The sequence below is a fragment of the Schistocerca serialis genome, chromosome 4 (assembly GCF_023864345.2).
Source record: "Schistocerca serialis cubense isolate TAMUIC-IGC-003099 chromosome 4, iqSchSeri2.2, whole genome shotgun sequence".
In the NCBI taxonomy this organism is placed as follows: Eukaryota; Metazoa; Arthropoda; class Insecta; order Orthoptera; family Acrididae; genus Schistocerca; species Schistocerca serialis.
In genome coordinates this window covers 707,093,181-707,099,526 of record NC_064641.1, presented here as the reverse complement: position 1 = coordinate 707,099,526, position 6,346 = coordinate 707,093,181, and the positions used below count along the sequence as shown (strand labels likewise).

Sequence of the window (6,346 nt, the reverse complement as noted above, 5' to 3'; positions counted from 1 at the left end):
CTCCTTTTAGTCGCCTCTTACGACAGGCAGGAATACCGCGGGCCTATTCTTACCCCCGAACCCGCAGGGGGGCCACTGAAATGATGGACGTGGTTAAAACACGGACCACCTCGTCAATGTCACCCTGTGGGGGAGACTCAATGGTTGCAGCGGAAGTAAAAGCTGGCCAGTCTGCCCTGTGGAGAGCCCAGCGGGGCAGGCGCCCAGAAGAATGACACTGGGGTAGTGACAAATAGATGGGAAAATGGTCACTACCACACAGGTCAGGATGCACTCTCCAGTGGAGGGATGGGACAAGTCCAGGGCTGCAAATAGAGAGATCTATGGCTGAGAACGAGCCATGGGCCACACTGAAGTGCGTGGGAGCACCGGTGTTCAAGAGGCTAAGGTCGAGCTGAGCCAACACATGCTCCACGGCCCGACCGCGGTCATCTGAGACACTCCCACCCCATAGAGGGTTATGGGCATTGAAATCGCCCAGAAGCAGCAACGGTGGTGGGAGTTGAGCCAGCAGCGCAGCCAAGAAATGTCGGGGGAGCTCCCCATCTGGAGGAATGTAAACAGAGCAAATAGTAATAGCCGGCGAGAGCTCAACCCTGGCAGCAACTGTTTCTAAAGGCGTCTGAAGGGGTACTGGCGAGCTACAGACAGAGTGGTGAACAAAGAGGCAAACCCCACCTGACGCTCGTTGACAGGCAGCACGGTTCTTATAGTATCCCCGATAACCGCGAAGGGCGGGGGTCCGCAGTGCTGGAAACCAGGTTTCCTGCACAGCAATGCAGAGAACAGGGGAATCACGCAGAAGCATCCGGAGCTCAGGCAGGTGGCGGAAATAACCGCCGCAGTTCCATTGGAGAATGGAAGCAGGAAGGGACTGGGAGGGCGTGAAGGCGACTAAGAGGCAGACAGCGCTTCAGAGCCAACTGCCGCCACCGGGGGAGAGTCAGCTGAGTCCATAGGAGAGGCCCCCAAGGGTTCTGTGAGGGCGAGATCCGCGGCAGAGGCGAGGATCTCCACCTCATCCCCGGAGCCAGGACTATGGACAGCAGGCAGTGCTGAAACCGCCGGAACGTCCTTCTTCTTGGACACATTCCGTTCCTTCTTCTCGCGTCTGCCCTTAGGGTGAGAGGGCTGGGAGAGCTTCTCTGAAGGAGCGTCGGAGGCTGACGACGACGCAGAAGCCCTACGACCAGCAGGTGGCGGAACCTTCAGCCACTGGCTAACATCTGGCTGGGAAGGAGAAGAAACGGAGGAAGGGAGAGCCCCGAGGGACCCCTTCCGCGAGAGAGGAACCGGCGGAAGCAACGCCGCCGGAGAAGGAGGGGGAGGAATCGAGCCTCCCCGTTGTGGAGCAGATGTCACTCCCGAAGTAAGCTTTGGGGGAGCGACAGAAGAGGGTGTGCCCCCAACTGCTAAGGGGGCAACAGAGGAAGGCTTGCCCCCAGGCACGAGGGGGGCAGACAGAGATACACGGCCCCGAGGGCCCACTGAAGGCGGCACAGATGAGGCGACAACCGTCGCTCGCGTGGGCGACGATAACGTGGCTGCAGCATAAGATGTTCGAAGGGGAGCAGGATACAACCTTTCATATTTCTGTTTAGCCTCTCGATAAGTAAGCCGGTCCAGGGTCTTAAATTCCATGATCTTCCGCTCCTTATGAAGAATGGGGCAATCCGGCGAGCATGGAGAGTGGTGCTCCCCACAGTTGACACATACAGGCGGGGGCGCAGATGGAGAATCGGGATGAGAGGGGCGTCCGCAATCTCGACATGTAGCGCTGGATGGGCAACGGGAGGACATATGCCCAAACTTCCAGCACTGGAAGCACCGCATCGGGGGAGGGACGTATGGCTTCACGTCGCAACGGTAAACCATCACCTTGACCTTCTCGGGCAAGACATCACCCTCGAAGACCAAGATAAAGGCACCGGTGGCCACCCTGTTAGCCTTGGGCCCTCTATGCACACGACGGACAAAATGGACGCCACGTCGTTCCAAGTCGGCTCTCAGCTCGTCATCGGATTGTAACAAGAGGTCACGATGGTAAATAATCCCCTGGACCATATTTAAGCTACTTTGGGGAGTGACGGTAACAGGGACGTCACCCAGCTTATCGCACAAGAGCAACGCTCGTGACTGGGCTGGGGAGGACGTCTTGAGGAGGATGGACCCATTCCTCATTTTAGACAACCCCGCCACTTCCCCAAACTTATCCTCCAGGTGTTCCACAAAAAACAGAGGCTTCGTCATAAGAAAGGAGTCACCATCAGTCCTGCTGCAGACAAGGTATTGTGGTACGTAAGGCTCCCGCTTGGCACTAGATCGGCGTCCCTCCCATGGCGCAGCCAACGAGGGGAACGACTGAGGGTCATATTGTGCAGCATCAAAGTCGACTCTACCACGCTTAGAGACGCTGGTGGCCGTGCGACCATCAGCTTGGTGTGATTTATTGCGCTTCATTGCGCCACATCCGCCCAGATGCCACCTACTCCGAACGAGGGCTCTCCCCAAGGGCGCCACCCAGCCAAAGCAACGAGTACCTGGCTGATATCCCGTTGCCTGGAGTCCCCGTGCCCCAGACAAGATGGGCACATACTCCTTGGCATGCATGGGGAGGAAACAGCTCTGGCATCTGTAGTGCGATCCCTGCGTGGTCAGGGGGCTACCACCAAGAGGGTACATGACGACCCCACCACAACGGACTGGCTACCGTGCTGGATTTTAGGTGTTGAAAGGGTCCACAGCTGTCGTAGGCGGTAAGAAGAAGAGTGCGCACAAGGCGAGAAGGAGACAGCCCAGAAGATGTTGGGCGTAGTCCCCCCCCACACGACAATAGGTAACATGCAAGATGGTGGAGCATGATGGACCAATAGAAAAACACCACGTAAGGTGTCCTTCCCCAAATGGCACGCACTAAGAACGGAAATTTGGAAATAAAAGGAGGTCAAACCCAAGAGGGGACCATCACAGAAGGCCGAAACGTTTGAGACTCCTTTTAGTCGCCTCTTACGACAGGCAGGAATACCGCGGGCCTATTCTTACCCCCGAACCCGCAGGGGGGGAGCACAATCTATCGATACGTATGGAAAGGCCATATTTTTAGAGTAGCAGCCTAGGGCTGACAGACCTTCGGAGGAAAAACACTGCCCTCTTCATTAAAAGAACGCTGAAACTCATAGAGACACAGCCGATCAGCATAACTGCCGCTCTATACGACCTTCTCAAACCCGGAAGCATGCAGCCGCCAGTAGACGTTCACAACATAAATTACGACATGAAACATATTAAGGATTTTTATGTAGAATTAAGCTACTTGACATGCATTTTAACAGACAAAAATAAGAGGACCAGTAAATACATAATAGAGAAGTTACGATCACGCGAAAACCAAAATAAAATGGAGCTGAAGTATCCCAACCACAACTGGGAAAAAATATGGGCAAATATAAATAACAAAACACTGACTACGGAAGTGCAACCGTCATGGTACAGAGTTGTCAACAACGTTATTAGTACCAATGAAAAACTTTATTCAATAGCACTACAAGCAACCAATGTGTGCCAAAAATGTCACGATTTGGACTCCTTAAAGCATCGCTTCATCTGTAATGGATACAAGAATATTTGGAATGACATTGTATTGCAAGTCGCCTTTCTCAAACGGACCGATGGAAGAGAAATCACATTAAACGATATACTCTTCCCAGAAGAATACCCTTTCCACCACAATGTTATTTTGTGGCTATTCGGAAATTTTGTCAATTATGTTGTTAACAACAAAGGCAATGATAATCTATAAGAATATCGAGAATATATGAAAGACGAATACTTCAAAATATACCGGAACAAAGACCACAAAAAGAAGTTCGGGAATATGATGCAAATTTTGTTTCGGAAACAAGGCATCGGTTAATACCTAAATAATATGAAAACGACCGCACGAGATAGACTGCCAAAGTAGGGGATTGCTGTTGAGGGTCAAGTACGGTGGGGACTTCGTGTGCCCCGGGACCGATACGGTAGCCGTGAAGACCTCAACAGAACCCCGAAAAAGCAAGCTTTCCCAAGAAGTAACAGGAGTCATGCCACAGTTCAAGAATGGTAAGGAAAAACTATTCTCATGCAAAAGACGTGCATCACTGAAGAAGTTTTATTTCCTATCTTACTTTTTATTTTTGCTTCTCTCTCACTTTTGTTTAAATTCTAATGGAAGAATATTTTGCGTTCCGTAATGCAGACAATAGTATGATAGAGAGAGTTATTTTCGCCGTAATCAATTCGGATTACTATTTAAAATTTTCTAACATTGTCTTCAAGATGCAATTCAGTTTCATAACCCATTAAAAACAAAACAACAAAAAATGTCGTAGAGCATTCGGCTGCAGATCGAGAGGTCCCCGGTTCAATCCCGGGTGCCCCCTTCATTTTTCAGTACCTCGAAAAAACAAATGACGATTGTCGCGGTGAGTTGCAAATACATGTTTGAGATGCACCCTGCACGCCATACCGAAGGCTTTGGAGCAACATTTCAATGGGGGGGATCGCAGCCCAGGGTCTTGCAGGTCATCGTCCTCCCGCCATGAGGTCGAACTGTACGAAATCCACTTGCTTGGGGGAAGAATCTTGTACACTGAATTTTATAGAATATGGTGATAGGCAAAAGTTTTCATGTACTGCTGCACGGAGAAACAAAAATTGGAGCAGCTGGGATTTGAACCCAGGACTTTCTGCATGCGAAGCAGACACACTACCACTGAGTTACACCCCCGCCAGAGCAAGTACATCTGGAACGAGTGTCTCGTGGATCCTACTGTCATTATTTCTTAGGTTTGAACGGTACAGTAAGTGTTCGAGGAACCTATTCATGACAAGACCTAAGCATCGTCGACTCCGTGGCGCAACGGTAGCGCGTCTGACTCCAGATCAGAAGGTTGCGTGTTCAAATCACGTCGGGGTCACAATGAAATTTTCGTTTACGAAAGCCATAGGCGAGTATGTCAGTTTAATCAGATACCAAACGATTACAGAGAACGGACGAACAGAACTTGCTTGAAAAAAGCTACTAGTGAAATTTTCGCATTCTGACATTAAGGTGAAGGCGCCGACTCGCACTTTCTCCAGGCGCGAAGTGTCTAGTATTTTTGATATTTATATCGTTTAACGCTAATATATAACTGAGAGATAATGATTACGCAATATTTTGCTCGATTAGACGTCTTTGGCCAGGCAGAGTATAACATTATTCCTTAAGTTATGGGAACAGAAAGATCGTGGAAGGGGGTATAGCTCAGTCGTAGTTCCGCCGCGGCCGCGGCCGTGTGCAGACGTGCGGTGGTGGTCGCTTCGCCTGCGCTTAAGGGCGCACGCAGCTGTTGGTACTGTAAGTACTACTTCAAGAAAGTGATGGCAGATGAGTTGAGACGTTACACGCTACGATTTGGATTTCCGTATGGATATGTTCTACCACATGTTCACGAACTCGTTGACTGGTTTTACGATCGATTAGGACTGCGAGATGACGAAGTTCTTGGCTTTTCGTATGATTTTCTTGCGAACGCTGTTTATGTAAAATTGATTAGTGACGATCCTTGCGTTCGTATTATGACCCTCACGGAAGGCACAGCGGATTTTGTGAATTCTAAAGGCGAAATTTGTAAAGTATCCGTTAGTCATGCTGAACTAAGGCTACGAACCGTCCGTATATTTAATCTGCTTTCGAAGTTAGCTTCGATAGAATTCGGTACGCTTTGTCTCCCTACGGTAATGTCTTGCAAATTCATGCCGAGCAATGGAGGGGTTGCAAACATTTCAATGTTGATAACGGTGTTCGGAATGCGATAATTGAATTGACGAAGCACATCCCGTCCAACATTTTGGTGCAGGGTTTTCGAGCGCTGGTGATGTACGAAGGACAACCGAGAACTTGCGTCATTTGTGGTTCTACCGACCATTTAAACTCTGCTTGTCCCCGTGTCCGGGCGGGTCGCCGAGGAATGCAACATCGTCTTACACCTCTCGATGGGCACGATGCCAATCGGTTGTCTTACGCGCAGACATTGATGGAGTCGCGTACGACACACCCGACGCTCCACCAACCGGCTGCGGCGACCCCAGCCCCGGCGCGGTCATTGTCAACAACTCTGCGGCAACCCCCGAATGTCCCGTTCGTAGTGATGTCACCGATACCGCCAGCCACGCTGCATACCTGCAGGTTTCCCCGACTGTCGGCCGTCGTGCCGACCATGCAGGACCGACTCCCGTCACTACTCCAACTACGTCGGTCGAGCTGAAACAGTTGTCGGATGGTGGCGACAGGTCGCGCGTTTCTTGCCCCCCTGACGTTGCG

At 50.8% G+C, this 6,346-nt stretch overlaps 2 non-coding genes across 2 annotated transcripts; one reads left to right on the top strand and one right to left on the bottom strand.

Moving 5' to 3' along the window:
* Positions 1-4,696: 4,696 nt before the first annotated feature.
* On the bottom strand, positions 4,697-4,768 carry Trnaa-cgc (transfer RNA alanine (anticodon CGC)). The gene has a single exon. It is a non-coding gene; the product is annotated as a tRNA-Ala (tRNA).
* A 118-nt stretch (positions 4,769-4,886) lies between these two features.
* Trnaw-cca (transfer RNA tryptophan (anticodon CCA)) lies at positions 4,887-4,958 on the top strand. The gene has a single exon. It is a non-coding gene; the product is annotated as a tRNA-Trp (tRNA).
* Positions 4,959-6,346: the final 1,388 nt, after the last annotated feature.